Below are 12,846 nucleotides of genomic sequence, written 5' to 3'. Positions count from 1 at the left end.
GTAAAACCCAAAACAATAAAAACATGGAAGACAACATAAACAATACTATCCTAGAGATAGGAACAAGCAAAGATTTCATGACAAAGATGCCAAAAGCAATTGCAGCAAAAGTAAAATTTGACAAATGGGATCTAATTAAACTTAAGAGCTTCTGCACAACAAAAGAAACTATAACAGAGTAAACAGCCTACAGGATGGGAGAAAATATTTGTAAACCATGCATCCGACAAAGGCCTAATATCAAGCATCTATAAGGAACTTAAACAAATTTACAAGAAAAAAAAACATTAAAAAGTGGGAAAAGGACATAAATAGAGACTTTTCAAAAGAAGACATAGTGCAGCTAACAAGCATATAAAAAATGCTCAACATCACTGATCATTAGAGAAAGGCAAATCAAAACCACAATGAGATACTGTCTCACACCAGTCAGAATGGCTACTATTAAAAAGTTAAAAAATAACAGATGCTGGCGAGGTTGCAGAGAAAAGGGAACACTTATACATTGTTGGTGAGAGTGTAAATTAGTTCAACCATTGTAGGAGACAGTGTGGTGATTCCTCAAAGACCTAACAACAGAAATACCATTCAACCCAGCAATCCCATTACTGGGTATATACCTAGCAGAATATAAATCATTCTACCATAAAGACACATGGACACAAATGTTTATGGCAGCACTATTCACAATAGTAAAACATGGAATCGACCTAAATGCCCATCAATGGCAAATTGGATAAAGAAAATGTGGTATATATACACAATGGAATACAATGCAGCCATAAAAAAGAATGAGATCATGTCTTCTGCAAACACATGGATGAAGCCGGAGGCCACTATCCTTAGCAAACTAACACAGGAACAGAAAACCAAATACCACATGTTCTCATTTATAAGTGGGAGCTAAATGATGAGAATTCATGGAGACAAAGTGGGAACAACAGACACTGGGGCCTAGTTGAGGGTAGAAGGTGGGAGGAGCGAGACAAGCAGAAAATATAACTACTGGGTACTAGGCTTAGTGCCTGGGTGCCAAAATAATCTGTATGATAAACCCCCATGACACATGTACCCCTGAACCTAAAAGTTTAAAAAATTCACTTTTGAAAAAGGAAAAAGAAAAGAGTTCTAAACACTCAAAAATAGGAAGCAACTGGTTAAAAAAATGCATAAAAGATTTGAATAGACAGTTTACCAAAGAAGACATATAGATAGTAAATAAGCACATGAAATAATGTTCTACATCATTTGTCATTAGAGAAATGTAAATTAAAACCATAATGAGATACCACTACACACTCGTTAGAATGGCTAAAATGCAAAAGACTTATGAGACTATGTGTTGGCAGAAAGGTGGAGAAACTGGAACTCTCATATACTGCTGGTAAGATAATGTAAATTAGTGAAACAACTTGGAAAATAATTTGACAATGTCTTAAAAAGTTAAGCATATATTTAACATATGGTCCAGCTATTTCGGTCCAAGGTATTTACCTAAGAGAAAAGAAAATATGTGTTCATACAGACTTGCCCACAAATGATCATAGCAGTTTATCACAGTCCCAAACAGGAAACAATTCAAATTTTCACGAACAGATAAATGAATAAACACAGTTGTATATCCATACAAGGGATATTAATCAGCAATAAAAAGGAACGAACTATTGATGCATGCAATAATGCAGATGATTCCTCAAATTATTGTGAGTAAAGAACTAAGACAAAAAAGGTCACATAATCTGTAATTACGTTTATATAAAATTCTAGAAAACGCAAACCTATCTATAGAGAGAGAAAGCAGATCCGTGGTTACCTGAGGATGCAAGGGCTGGAGATGGAAGAAGGTATGAATTACAAAGAATCATGAGGAAATTTGGGGGAGTAGTGATGGATATATTCACAATTTTAAGTGGTTTCATGAGTGTACACATAATACATATGTACAAAACATTAAATTATACACTTCCAATATGTGCCAGTTATTGTATATCAAATATACCTCAATGAATCTGTTAAAAATGATCAGAGGCTGGGCGTGGTGGTTCACACCTGTGATCCCAGCACTTTGGGAGGCCAAGGAGGGCAGATCACCTGAGGTTGGGAGTTCGAGACCAGCCTGTCCAACATGGAGAAACCCCATCTCTACTAAAAATACAAAATTAGCCGGGCATGGTGGCACACGCCTGTAATCCCAGCTACTCGGGAGGCTGAGGCAGGAGAATTGCTTGAACCTGGGAGGCGGAAGTTGCGGTGAGCTGAGATCGCACCACTGCATTCCAGCCTAGGCAACAAGAGCGGAACTCCTTCTCAAAAAACAAACAAACAAACAAAATATCAGAAATTACCTTAAAAACTTCAGAGGTAAATGTAAAGAACAACATATAAATTAGAGAAAATACACCTAATATGAAAAATATGAGCAAGCAAAATGAAAAATTAAATGTGAAAAAAAAAGGTTGAAGGCTAATAGAGCAAAAGTGCCAGAAGCTAAATTTTCCGTGATTACGGTCGCAGCAGCGAGTGTGCTACATTATTATGTAAAAGCAGAAAGTGAAGTAATTTGGCTTCAATTAAAATGTTTGAAGGAGGAATTTGGGTCATAGTTGTGAATGGCAAAGCTGCCAACATTTAAAATGAAGTGTATGCATCTGAATATTTAAAAGATCTTAAAAAAATTCGTTGTAGTCAGTTCAGACTGTGTGGCCTCTTTTAAACTGCAATATGCTTTTCAGGACAGACAAGTGATTAAAGAGAGGATCATTATCTGTAATAAGACACACTGTACAAAGTGGTCTTATGTTGAAATTCAAGCATTCTGAGTCCTGGTCCCCATTCCATTATGGTTCTGAAGTCATCTTGAGAGCAAATGATGTGTCTTTTCTATACTTTCAATTTATAAAAGAAAAAAGAGAGGCCTGTGTTCTATATGTGGGGAGGTCAATTAAGGTTTCCAATATTTTTGGTCCCTGGAGATAGTCACTGCCAAAGTAAAGTTATTAATTAAATGGCATCTTGGCTTTATCATCACTGTTCTCATAAAGTAAATAGTAAGTGTCCTCTCACTCCCATTGCTTCTGAGAGGACTGCTTTTGTCTGCTCAGAAAATGAAAGAGAAAATCAATCCTCCAGTACACTGGCTGATTACCTATGTATTTCAATGGCACTTTATCACCATGGTACCCAGGTACTCGGACCCTAGCAATAAATTGGGAACAAGAACATCAAAACCACAGCTCTGTGTGATGAGGTTGGTATGAATACTAGGGCTAGAGCCCTTTGAAGTTGTTCCCTTTGTGTAAACAAAGAAAACGCCAAAATGGATGTGGAGCCTATGGTTCCCAAGGTGATTCAAATTAAAACTTAATAGCAAGGACCTCATCAATTTGAGATCCCCATTTTCTCACAAGAACAGATACCTCCTGCAGAGAGGGCCACATCAATGCATCAGTCCTGTGACAGAGATGCGCATGTCAGCTAATTTTACCGAATAGCCATGTCTGTTGGATTTGTAAGACTCAGTTCATCATCTAAGATTTGCAGAGTGTTTCAACCATCAATTTGTATTCCAGAGCTTTCTCTACATCAGAGCAAGGCATTCAGGCTGTAATTTTTTGTGAGGCAAGACGGAAAATTCAAAAGTCTGGCCTTGACTGAACCCCTAACTCTTTTATGAATTACTGATTTTCTATGTTGAGCAACGAGAGATGAAATATTGCTAGAAGGCTGTCCATTGTATGGCTAGAGGGACCAGCTGTATTGGCAAATTGACTAGAATAACAGGAAAAGGCTCTTAAAGTTCTTTTAAAAATAAACATTTTATATGAATTTTTGGCTAGGTCTTATAGGGAAAAACTTTGCTGCAAAACGTTAATTTCAATTTGTTCACTTAATAGTAATCCAAATGACATGATTTAAGCTGATTTTAGAGCAAACTGTAGCAAAACATTACCTTTTGGAAGTTGAATTAGTGAAATTAATTTGCAGTGCCTCAAGGTAATTTTCTAATACGTGATTTATAAGTTTATAAAATATCAAATAGTCTGAGGTTTTCTTAAAAGAGGCAAATGTAGTGTGCACTTACTTTAATTGCAGCTAAATTCTCTATTGCATAATTTTAAACTGAAAGATTTTCATTAATCTTACCTCCAAACTTTTTAAGCTCTAAACATAAAAGAATGTACATATACAAAGTGAACATCAGCCAGAATTCTGATAATAAACTACTAAACAAAATCAGATAATACAGAAAGTCTGTTTTGATACAGTCAAGAATCCTGTTTATTGTTAGCAAATGTAAAACACACATTTTGCAAGAGTAATATCTTCTAGCTTTCCTAAAAATAACTTTATGAACTGCAAGCTACAGTAACAATCTATTTTTAAAATATACTTATTTTTAAAAATGTTCATTCATTCATTTTCATGTGCAGACAGTTCCAAACATCAATTTCTTCTCACCTAAAACAGGGATTTTCAAAATTTAAAACTTTTTTTTCTTATAACATTTCCTGAAGTGACTCCAGCTACATGGGTAAGCCACAACATACAAACCACCTGAGTTGTGACATACTGAAACCTCAAGCAGGAGGGAAAAACAACCAAAACTCTGGGGCACTTCAAAATCCTATCAAAAATATTTTCTTTGTTATGGGACAAAAATAGATTAACATAGACTAAATAACAATAAAATGTTACAAGTCTATGTTTATCTTCATAGTATTCTTGTAAGTTGTGTGATAAGAGCCACGTCATGTTAGTTTTTGTATCTCCAAAAAAGCACACAGTGCCCTACAGATTGAGGGGCTTAGAAAATGACTCTTGGTCAGGGCAAACCTGTGGATGACAAGTCTCATAATCTCCCTTTTTTGAGGGAACTGAGGCAGAGGGGAACAACCAATTTGCTTCAGAAAACACTGCTAGTGCTAGTGGTTCATATTTAGCACCTCACACTCTAGGTTTCTTTCCAGGATTTCCAGTCCCAGTCTTCTCTGGCTGATTGCAAAACATACTGAAGAGAGGAAAAGGTACTGGATTTAGAAGACCCAGTAAGATGCACACATTATTTTGGGATAAGAGTAGCCTACCTGCACCTGCTTCTCATCTGTGCCTGTTAGGAGAGCAGGCCTGGTTCATTGCCCTTAGTGGACAGGCTTATGGTATAAGTGCATACAAGGGAGCTTCTGAATGCCTGGCTTTTCAGGAAGTTATAACACTATAAAAACTAGGCCTAAAAATATCTAGGGCTGATGGCAGGGATACATGTTTCTGAGTGCCACAAAAACTCCTTCAGAATGCAGAAGTGAGGCAGAAGTTTCCATTGTCTCTTGAATATGTAAAAGCTTCAAACGAATGAACAAACTATTCCCAGAGAAAACCTATTTAGTACTCTGGCCTATATTTCAAAACTGTATTAAATGTACAACTAACTTCTTATTAGCCTACTATACTATTTATTAAGATTTCCTCATCATAAACAAACAATGCTGAGAAGACTCTATCCATATACCCAAGTATCTGTGGAATATGTGGAAGAAGTGATTACTTGTTATAATTATCACTGATAAAAGATCTTGAAGAGTTAGTAATGATATGAAGTGGAGGTAATAAAGGACCATTAAGATGAAGGGTAAAGACTCCAACCCAATTCTCACCCAAAGTGAGAGTATTAGTTCTCATATGTTAAAGGGTATTAGGGTGAAAAAGAGTTTTTTAAAAAGGTGTAAAATAAAATCAGTAGCCTAAAATAAAAGGTTAGAAAGGTAAAAAGAAAAATCAAAACTAGATTTGAGAAAAGATAGAATAAACAAAGTTAATAATCTGCTTTATAGCAGAGTTGTTCATACAGTAATACATGTTATGTATTTTGAGAGAAAAATAGACTGTGTGAGAACCTCCCAAAGTGATTTTCTCAGCAACCTGACCCCTGCTGCCATTGCTTCCCCACTCTTTAGAGCACTTCCTAGGATACACTCTGGGAAAAGATGTTACACTGTTTTAGAAAGCAATTTTGGGGGTAGCATTTAGTCCCCTTAAGAAACATCAGAAAAAGTCCAATAAGTGGTATTGGAGGCTGCTCTGGAAAAATGGCATGCAAGCTGCTAATGTTTTTATAGAAATAAAATGTAAATTATCCACCTGCTTTTTAATTTTTTTCTTTTTTTCTTTTTTTTTCTTTTTCTTTTTTTTGAAACAGAGTCTTGCTCTGCCACCCAGGCTGAAGTGCAGTGGCGTGATCTAGGCTCACTGCAACCTCCGCCTCCCAGGCTCAAGTGATTCTCCTGCCTCAGCCTCCCAAGTAGCTGGGATTAAAGGTGTGCGCCATCGTGCCTGGCTAATTTTTGTATTTTTTGTAGAGATAGGGATTCTTCATATTGGCCAGGTTGGTCTCGAACTCCTGATCTCAAGTAATTCACCCACCTTTGCCCTCTATAGTGCTAGGATTACAAGTGTGAGCCACTGCGCCTGACCCTTTTATACTTCTTAACATGCTTTTTTCTCTCCAGTTTTGTGTGCATGCAGCTACCCAATTCTTTTTCAATCTCATCATCCCCAAATATTTACTAAAGGACAATTTATGAAAGGTTCCTGAAAGTGGGGAAGCAGAATGACCACACTTAGAGACATGATATGTTTTCTTCTCTCCCAATGTTTACACCAGTCCACTTTCTAACCAGGATAAAGTTCTGAACATGAAATTTTTAATATTTGAAAATGAAGAAATTTATGAAATTATTTTAGTATATCTATAACTCAAAACATTTGTGGATGTTACCTGCACCAACTGACATTTTATACTAGTCATCTTTTTCGGTTATTTGAGAAATTAAATCAATATAATGGACTCCTATTTCTTATTATCCTACCAGTACATGTTATTTCTGTTCTGGCATGTGTTCTATTTGTAAACCAGCTTTAAATGAACCATTATGAAAATCTGGTGCATATTTAGAGTAGATAATAAATGAATATTTAATAGGAGTTACATGTATTATAATTTTTTTCCATCAATGATGGAACATTTTTCCGATATTCTAGCAAAGTAGATAATAATTGTAGTAAATGGATATTTAATAGAGGCTTAAGCAGATTATAATCTCGTTTTTCCCCATCTCATACAGGTCATCTTCTGATAACAGAAATTATATATAAGAACAGAGGGACGCATGTAAGTTGAGCACCAGCTATTGGTTAATGAATAGCTACAATATGACATCAATTATTGTGATTTAAAAAAAAACACTCAGCAAATTGCCCTCTCCTAGATAATTTTCTAATTTGAAAGTTTCTCATTTTTTTCCTGAGCATTTACTTTTTAAAAGATGAGTGATCTATTTGTTCTTGTCATTTTATAAACCAGCTCAAGATTGCTGTATTACATTGTTGCAGGGATAGATCTATGAATTTAGGGGCTTTTTTAAATTGTAGAATACAGTTTCCCTTCCATTTATCTCTCTTCTTCTGCCTCTCTTTCCTTTTTCACTGTAAGGTGAACAGCTTAAGAGGCACAAATCTCAACTACTGTGATTGTTTCCTTATATATGATGGGGGATGTAAAGTCATTCAGAGCTGCATCTGTCAGTGGTGCTTTCTACCACTGCTGACGACTGGGTTATAAAAACATTCCTGAACAATTCTGAACATTGGTAGACCATAAACAAAATGGAGAACACTGGAAGACATTCAAATGATGATGTCTTAAATCCTGGCTCTAAAATTAAAGTAAAAGAAAACTGATTATCCTTTGTCATGATATATACGCCAAGAGCCATGCATGATACGCACAGTAGACACACACACAAAAATAAGGTAATAAAAATAAGAAACATATGGATTCTGTTAAAACACATGCATTGACAATGACAGATTTTGAAAAGAACAAGGAAAGCAAGAGTTGAAGATATTCAGATTTTGAACAGCACTGTAATTAGCTTCAGAGGGGAGAAAGTTCCACAATAGGAAGTTACATGGGAAAATGTTACATACTGTTTGTAAAATGGTGAAAATATGAAAAAGCTTAGTGGCTTTTACTTCCTTAACAATCAGCATATAAATGGAATATTTGTTCACCTACCCCTTCAATAAGACATTTTCTTCAGTCATGTCGTGAACAAGTCTCTCTTCTGGGCCAGTGAGGAACAAAAGAATAAGAAAAGAGCCTAAATGTGAGTGAATAAAAGTAATAAAAGATTCTGTAATGTAATGGAACCATAGTTATTATTTTCTTTTCATTTCATTAAAGTATTTATTTGAACCTCTACTTACTTTTAGAAAATATTCATTGCATTGTTTCTAAGGTGACTCAAGATTATTCAGAAATTACATGTTAAGTCTTTCTGAATATGAGTGGTACATATTCAAAAACCAGCCTGGCGGAGGAACTATTTTCAAGGAGTAATATTACCAGTGTGGTGGAGATATATCAGAAGAACATTAGAGTTGGGCCTAGAGACCTTGGCCAAGTTGTGGTACCAATGTTCACCAACTGTGTGATTTGGAAGCAACTCTGATAGGTGCCTACCAAATTTAGTGGTGAATCCTTTCTCTAGACCGGACTTCAGTTTTGGTTCTTTTAAATTAAACAGTTAAGCAGAAATTTCAGGACACCAAGAAAGCAGCCAAAGGTTACTCTGAGGTCCTTATATTCTTTACTTAGGAGAATTATTAACAACATTCAACTACTGCCACTTCCTTCCTATGTCTGAAAAAGTCTTGGCATCCTTCCCCAAATTTTTACAGGTTTGACACTTAGATTTGCCTCTAATTCAGCAACTACTTTGAAGGGGAAAGATGTCCTATATATTTTTTATAACCTCTCCTACAACAGATGTAATTCCTAGTGATGACAGCAAATCCTATTTCCATTACCTAATTTTAGATATGTTAAAACATCCCACTCTTTTTTTAAGAAGCAATGTTAAATAATAAACTGGTACAACTTCTGGACAAAGATTTTTGTACAGGGACTTTCCAAGCATTGCATGTTTCACTTGTTGCAAAAATATGAAAGTTATCTTTCTGAGAAAGGTACACTCAGATGTTAATATGACTTGAGAAAAATAGTCAATAGAGTCAATTTGTTATCTCCATCTTTAGCTGCAAGAGGGAGGGGGGATCATTAGGTAAACCAAGTATGACAAGGAGGCTTTGGGTCTATAACTCTTATGGCAGATGGTTACCTTATGTTAGACAAGTAGATTAAACTTTGCAAGCTTCAGATATTATCTTTGTAAAAAAGTGTATATAATATATCTGCTCTCATTACCTCACAAGGATTATGTCAAAGTAAATAATCTCCATTTAAGTGAGTGGAACATATTGAAAAGAAATCAAAAAGGGCTACCAGTGGGGGATGAGAGGGGAGGAAAATTTGCGGAGAAGGAGAGAATATATAAATGGAAATGAGAGAGAGCAATATATTGAGAGGAGGGCGGCATAGGAATGAGTAAAGAAGAGTGGGGCAGGAATGGGATGAGAAATGGAAGGGATATGGAAACTTGGTTTGGGTTTAGCTAGGGCAAAGCCCAAGTGACAAGGAATCCGTGTTTAAAGGCAGTAAGACTGGAAATGAGAGAATTTAGGAATATGCATTTCAGCATTTTTTCTTTTGTTTCAGGATTTTGGTGAGTGTCAGGTGTCGGCTTCAAGTGGGAATTTTGAAAGAAAAAAAGACAGAACATATTTGAAAAACTGGGGCAGGATAGAGGAAGGCAGCTTAAAAAAGTCGTGGTTGGGGATGCAGAAGACAAAAAGGGAAATAAGACAAACATTTTTAACTTGTCTGTTTTGCCTTCCATATGGGTTGCAGAAGGCAAAGGGGACAGAAGGAAGAGGGGAGAGAACATTTTTGTAGCTTCTGGAAGGGGAGAAGTACCCCAGAAACACACTCGTAAGGGAAAACAATTTGAAATTACCTATCTATGAAAGGTGGAGAGCAATTACTCAACAGACAGAGTGGCTATAGACAAGACTGTATGAATCCAAGTCAGCAATTAAAACCCCAGGAATTAAGGAATTGATAAGATCCTCAAGTTGTAAAACTGGGTTCCCTTGGGGGATTACATTATGAGAAAAGAACCAAAAATTTCCAAGAGAACTATTTAGAATTTCATTAACCTGGCAAATGCTAAGCCCAGTGCCTACTTGAGGAATGGCATAGCAGAAGGAAGAAGCAGTGGCCTGATGCTTCACTCTTTCAGACACTGAAATGCAGAAAAACTGGCCTGGTTAGCTTCTGGACTGGAGGATACAAACTTGAACCAGAATTGGAGAAAGGGAGGCAGGATGCTCTTAAGAATTTGATGAAACTATAAGCTCTCTCTCAAGAGAAATGCACAAAAATCTGCACATAATTTCTAAGACTTCAGACTCTATCTGTGGCCATGTTCCCCATCCCTTCCCCACATGCAACAGACAACACATAGCATTCCTTCTAAAGAACACCTGATTTCATAGAGGAGAAAGGTTAAAGCTAGGATAGGCAAATACATGCTATACGGCTCAAGAAACGGTATTAATAGGTAGAGTTTAAGAGCATCCTCCTATGATATGCAGTCAGAGGTTTCAAGTTTGAGAACTATAATCTACTTAGTCTTTCTTATGAGGAATACTATGTGGAACTTTTGTGACAAAATAAACATAGCTATGGAGATGGTCAAATAGTAGGGCATTCTAAAAGGGAGGAAAGGATAGGCACACTAAAGTTTGAGAATCTCTAATGGAATATATTGTTACCCTGGGAAATATATTAAAATGAAAATGAAAGAAAAGAGAAAAATGAACACATTATGTAATGAGTCCCAGTAAGAATAAACCTGATTGCTAGTAGCATCAGAGGTGGGGTCAGATATGGAGTCTGAGGTAAATGAAAATGAATAAATGTTTTAAAATGAGTTTGAAGTTGTTTTGGAAGACAAATGGAAATTGTTGAAAATATTACAGAAACACAACTTAAAAGTAATACAGATAAAGAACACAAATCAGTTTCCTGGAAGCAGAGGGGTAGACGGAAACAGTGCAGAATTTGCTTATTCTAATTTTTATAATTCTAAGTTTAACATTTAAGACAAAAGAAGATGGCAACCACTGGAAAGCAGGCTTCAAATTACAGTAGCCCTCACTGAAAGATTTACAATGCCTTGATTTTGGTTAGTAGGTTGATCCAAATACATAAATACATAAATATAAATAAATAAGATAGCTTGATGAAGGTGATTTTCAAAAGCTAAATTGGGAAAGATACAAAAAGGGAGGATAAGTAAAGCAAATAACAGATTTGGAAACATGATTTAAAACAACAACAAAAATGGGAAAGTCTTTTAACAAGAGAGTTGTCAAAGGCCTAAATTTAAAGAAATGGATGGATTGGAGGATGTGGTCATTACAAAGAAAAGATTTTTGTTTAAAACCAGGAATAAGCAGGAGAAAAACTAGGACAAAGCAGAAATATCTTACATAACAAACTGATGGCTTAAGCCAATAAAAGTTCTGGGAGAAAAGAAGCACCTGTCCAAAGGGAAGGTGTGAGGAGGAAGAGACACAACAACACCTGGTCTCTGAATATACCATAAAAAAATGTTTGCACCAACTAGCTATAATTTCAGGGGGAAAAAAAAACTTTGAGTAAAGTAGATTTATAAAAAAAGTGTTCGAGAGGTTATTGAAGAGAAAAAAAAGAAGTACTAGTCAAGAGAAAGTCCTAGTCAAGAGCATAAAATTTATCTGGATATGATTCAGGCAAGAATCAATGGATGCTAAAAACCAGTAGGTGAAAGTTTGTTGAGAAACAGGATGTTTACATAGTTTCAAACTATCTCCCAACAAATTACTTATTAATTACAAAGGGAAAAATAGCAGCCTAAGAATGAAGAAATCTGACAAACCACCTAGACCAAGTGATCATCACCAGTTAACATCACCAAGTTAACATCACCAGTGATGGTACATATCAACATTATGTGTCTCCTTAATATAAAGTACTGAGAAGGACACAATTTAACATCTGGCTCAAAAATGTAAAGCCTGAGTCTAATTGTGAGGAAGCATCAGACAAACCCAAATCAAGGGCCACTTTGGATTAAAACTGTCTGGTATTCTTCAACTTTTCAAAGACACAAGGGTCATGAAAGAAAAAGAAAGACCAAGGAATAGCTCCAAATTAAAGAAAATCAAAGAAACAACTAAACATAACATGTGCTCCTGAAGCAGAAAAAATATCTTTTTCTGTTGTTATAAAGGGCATTACTGAGACAACTGGCGAAATTTGAATAAGGTCTGTAACTAGGTAATAATATTGTATTTATGTTAATTTCCTGATTTTGATAATTGTCCTATGCATGGTTATTTATGAAAATGTCCTTGTTTTAAGAAGATACACAATGGAGTATATACAAAGATATGAGGTGTCACTTCTACAAATTACTCTTGAACAGTTCAAAAAGAAAGACTAATGTGTGTATATATGTAGAGAGATTGATAAAACAAATGTGGTAAAGTGTTGACATTTGGGGAATCTGGGTGAAAGATGTATAGGAATTCTTTGTAAATCTTTTTCTAAGTCTAAAATCATTCCAAAATTATAAACTAAAAATTATATGGAAAATTATTTTGAGCCTGTGTGTATCTCTGCACGTGAGATGAGTCTCCTGAATACAGCACACTGTTGGGTCTTGACTCTTTATCCAATTTGCCAGTGTGTGTCTTTTAATTGGAGCATTTAGCCCATTTACATTTGAGGTTAATATTTTTATATGTGAATTTGATCCTATCATTATGATATTGGCTGCTTATTTTGCCCATTAATTGATGCAATTTCTTCAATGCATGAATGGTCTTTACAATTTGACACGT

At 35.6% G+C, this 12,846-nt stretch overlaps 1 protein-coding gene across 2 annotated transcripts in view; it reads right to left on the bottom strand.

The window, feature by feature from the left end:
- Window positions 1–12,846, bottom strand: part of RNLS (renalase, FAD-dependent amine oxidase) — a 328,254-nt gene that overhangs the window by 222,729 nt on the left and 92,679 nt on the right. The gene's annotated exons all lie outside the window — the stretch shown is intronic.

This window comes from Mandrillus leucophaeus, unplaced genomic scaffold (assembly GCF_000951045.1).
Source record: "Mandrillus leucophaeus isolate KB7577 unplaced genomic scaffold, Mleu.le_1.0 Scaffold1154, whole genome shotgun sequence".
NCBI lineage: Eukaryota > Metazoa > Chordata > Mammalia > Primates > Cercopithecidae > Mandrillus > Mandrillus leucophaeus.
Note: the sequence above shows the minus strand (reverse complement) of the source record. Positions and strands in the feature narration are given on the sequence as shown.